Source organism: Tupaia chinensis, unplaced genomic scaffold (genome assembly GCF_000334495.1).
Source record: "Tupaia chinensis unplaced genomic scaffold, TupChi_1.0 Scaffold000327_1, whole genome shotgun sequence".
In the NCBI taxonomy this organism is placed as follows: domain Eukaryota; kingdom Metazoa; phylum Chordata; class Mammalia; order Scandentia; family Tupaiidae; genus Tupaia; species Tupaia belangeri.
The window spans coordinates 51-4823 of record NW_006159821.1 but is presented as its reverse complement, the minus strand read 5'-3'; positions in this window follow the sequence as shown (position 1 = coordinate 4823).

The window sequence follows — 4773 nt, the reverse complement described above, 5'->3', positions numbered from 1 at the left end:
GTGGTCGGTACAGGGCACGAGCAGAATTCACTGTTAATGCCGAGGCTGACGAGGACGTGAGGAGTGACTACCAAGTGGTCCCATGAAAGGTCTCCTGGCAGCACAACTATTGAGAGGTTATTTGGGAAAATAGTCTTCACTTTTAAAATTAAGCATATCATGTATTAAGTTCAGGTCTTTGAAGAGCATAACTAAGATAATAAGATGATAAAATTCCTGAGGCAATTTTGAAGTGTGTTCACTGAAGGAGAAAACGTTGAGGAATGTGTAAATAGTAAAAAATTGGAAGGCTCGTTGCCCTTAAACCCTCCTACCCAAACACCCGGAGAATCGCACTTCATGAGGTTTTTATATCTCAGTTTTGTGTGCACTGAACTATCAGCCTTCAGGATTTACCTCTTTTTAAAAAATTCTTTATATTTTGCTTAATTTTAATTTTTTATGCCATTGGATAAGGCAATGGATTATTCTGTGATTAGACTGTTCTCTGTTACTACAGTCTCCCTCTCTATCTTAGAAATGGAGGGAGTACACGGAAACACAGTAACTTAAAATTTAATTTAACCCTAGAGATATTATTTAATTCTAATCTCCCTCACAAAGGGAAAGGGAAGATTACTAAAAGGGGAAAAGACAAACTAATTTTGAGTTTTAAATATGCACATTGGCCTTTTAAGTGCGTAGGAATATTTTTAGGAGAGCACATAAAAAAATAAAATCTGGGCTCAGCAGATGGTTGCTGGACTCCCACATGGCTAATCGCAGTTCATGTCCTGGACCCAGTGGCTTCAAACTCACGCTGGGTGTGTGTGTGTGCATGCTCAAAATCCCAAGAGGAAAATGAAGGGGATGAGACTGCAGCATGGCCATTCCCCATAAGGGGTGATTTCTCACTTTCTGTCTTCTCTCTCTCTCTCCAGCAAGCACATGCACCCTATAGCAATAATCTTTCTCTACTAAATAAATAAATAAATAAGTAAAATCTATTTTTAAATGACAAATGGCAAATTTAATCCACAAATTATTGAAAACAATTTGTCTTTACTTTTAATCAGTGAAAAGTGGTGTTCAGGGACCAACTGGTGTTCAGTTGATGGTGTAATGGTTACTTTACTAGACTCTTACATAGTCTACCACGGTTCGAGTCCTGGACCCTGTGGCTTAAAACTCACGCTGGGAGCATGTGCGTGCATGCCCAAGATCCTGAGAGGAAAATGGAGGAGGAGAAGGGATCGTGGTATGGCCATCCCTCCTGGGGGAGTGATTTCTTGCTTTCTGTCTCTCTGGTGAGTACATGTGCCCTATAGCAAAAATCTCTCTCTCTCTAAAGAGCAAAAAAAAAAAAAAAAATTGATGGCTAAAGCATAAAGAACATACTTGCTACTAAAAAGTGTTGAGTGCCAGCAGTCTGTATAGTATAAAGCAGAAGTGAATATTCTTTTAATCTTGTACTGATTTATCAATATCCTTCAATGGTGACTTTAATAGACAGGCTATGAAAAATGTGCTTCATTCTAAAAGCCCCATTTTGTGCCTGGATTTTCTCACCAGTAACCTGGAAAACACACTATCAGCCTTGGGGTCCTGTGTGTAAATAACTGCTCTCAGGCAGAGGACTCTCTCCCTGAGGATTACTAGTCAATTCTCTGTCTCATTTTTTTTGCTGCAACACACAGTAAAGCCTACTTCATTGATGCAGTCTTAAGCTAAAAATAATTCTTCACTATTGTCCTCAGCAGCTTTAATCTGTCAATTTTACCTTACCATGAAAAATACTATTTTAAGTAGCAGAATTAAACGTTCACTCACTTTTATCCAAAAAAGATGCCTTAACGAGTCCAAATATTGATAAAACAGAACGGGAAATAAGTTACTCTGTAGAGAAGCTGAGAAACATTAATCATTCCACTTCTGAAACATTCACTTCTCTAGTGATAGCCACCCATTCCAACAGTTGTCTGACTGTAAAAGAGAATATGTATATGTCAGACAGGAAGCAGGGGTGCAAGAGTGAATGCGGAGAGCCCAGGCTGCTCTGTAAGAGAGGAGATGGCAGGTCTCGGGTGACACCGGGTAGAAGAAAGGCTCCTTAGGGTGGGAAGAGTTAGCTTTCCTCCCCCCTGTCCTCTGGAAGTGAACAGGCTAATGAGTGTGCAGGAAGAAACCGTGAGCAAACATTTACAGCAGAATGACATATAATGCAAGGAAGGATGCGTTTCTGAATGAACCAGGTCCCTTTGGCAGAGCAGGTCAATCAGAACAGACACGTACATACTCGTCTTTAGATGGTTCTTCCACTTTATGTACAGTTGCCTGCGGTAGGCAGCCTGCATTCTGCTCAACTAAACAACCCCAAAGGAAGGAATGGCCCTAGGTACCTACAACTCTTTAAGTGTCACGCTCTCCTTCAGAGCCCTTTAAAATTCATTTTCTCTAGTTAATGAAGACATGTGTCAATTTCATCCCAATTAATATGATGACAAGTTGCCTTGCTGTGAACAGAAGAGCTAGATGGGGTTACAGGGACAGGTGGGTGGGGACAGTGAGTGGCAGAAATCACCTGTGGAACCCTCCAGATGTGGCATGTCAGAGCCCCTCCCTGGAAAAAGACTTTTAAACCTGTAACTTTGCTATTTTGCAATTCTAAGTCCCAAATTCAGAGAATACTAGCTTTCTTAGGGTAACTGCATCTTACACTACTGGGCTACCCTGCTCAGGCACAATGCCCCTCCCGGGTATGGCGGGTTGGGGAAGTTTAGAAATGTGAAGTAATCATGAAAATGAACTTCCAGGGTTTCTTGATTCCCTGCCTCCCACCCCCATGCAGAATAAAGTCACTCTGGCTAACTAAGTGTTCCACGTAGCTATGTTCTGACTACTTTTTATTCAGGTTTTAACATGACATGAAGATATTCTTAAAACTATCCTATAAAATCGTACACATTAGAATTACATTTTGAAGTGAAAAGATCTTTTAGATTTAATCAGTGATGGTACCTTTTTCTTTCTAAGCTTATAAAAGGACAGTATTACATCATTCTGCTATTGGCGCTTTTTGTTTTTTAATCACAATTTAAAAAATTTGTTTTCTCTCACTACATAATATTAATTATGAAGACCACTATTTTTTAAAATATAAAAGTGATTTGTTCTTGAGGATCTGACAGCAGAGAGGGGAAAAAAGAAACTTCTCTCTGTGCTCTGTATTTCTAAGTTTCAGAGTCAAAACTGAATTTTCTGCAGACTAAGATACAAAGGTGGTTGGTATCTTTGGTGCTTTGTAATTACCAACAGAAAGCATAGGATGAAGGATAAGAGGAGACTGGGAAAGTGAGGAAACACAAAGAAGGGCCCCAACAGCATTGTACACTTCCAAGAGAAACAAACTTTAAGTTTCAAGAAACAATTGCTTGCTGTCTGGGAGATGCTCAGGCATCAAACAATAAAGAACAGTCAACAGAGGCGAGAGGCCGAGCGCGCTGCTGCCACGTCCGCGTTAATCCCTCTGAGCTCCAGTAAAAAGGCCAGCTGTTGCCACCTCGCGTAGGGAGTCGGCAGAGCAAATTAGCTGTGGAGGCAGAGCCGAGGATATTGGAAAATTCTAATATACCCGCCTCTTTAAACTACACTGTTTTTAACAGTAGGGATATCAAACTATACCATTAAAATAAGCCTACACACAATGGTAGCCCACATAAAGGAATTTACCACTGTTTCCACATTTCCTTGGTAAATAGGATGGAGAAGAGAAGCACTCAGGTTTCACTGAAGTGTATCTTCTGCTCACAAAAAGTACAAGAAATACAAAGACATACATGGAAACTTACGAGAAGGCATTTGGACACTCCTCGTCTAGCTCAACAAAAAGCCTCACTTTAGAATAATGGTACGAACACCACCAAACTAAAAGCTGAACTTTGAGAAGACACTATTGCAGTAGGGAAGACTTTGACAGAGCACATCTGCAGACATGTTGCAAGTCGTGAAGAGAATCAACTCTCCCTGCAGTCTGCTCAGTGGCCTCACACACACTTAAGTGCTCCTTCACTCAGATGTACTAATTCACATTTTCACAGAATTTGAAAGTTTAAATTCAAATGTTTTTGTATACTGTAGGAAGTACACGAGGTAACGATTATCATTCTGATTATCACTATGTCTTTCTAATCCATCCTCTGATGGACAGTTAATTACCTAAAACTGCCTTTTATACTAGGAAGCTTTCATTGTTAATTGCATTTTCTAAAGGCTTAAGTTTCTTTTGTTTTCCCCAAATTAGTACAGTGCAGTAATTAAAAGATCTGAGCTCAAATCTTGACTTTATCACTTACTACTTATGTTTTAAGTCTCCATTTCTCACCTAAAATGAGAAAACTTACTGTACCTATCTCAATGTGTGGGAAAACCAAATGAAAATTTAAATAAAGCTAATACCTGCAATAGGAAAAGTACCCAGACATTAATTCACATTCATAAAAAGTTTCAACTTTTGATTTAAAAATCAAATGGAATTTATTATAAAATGAGGGAAAGACGCCTGAAGTTTTAGAAAGCAATCTATTAAATGAATGACTGGTCATGTCCTTTTCACTCCTGGGTAATCATGATTCTCTGATGACAGAGAATAAAAATATAACTAGGGCTTTTGTAAGACTTAGAAAAAGAACCCAAGACTCCAGCAGTTTTCATAAATGTCCCAAATTCACACTAACTTAGTAATAGATGATACATGCATTCATAGAGCAAACAGTAAAAGAATCCCACCGTACAGAT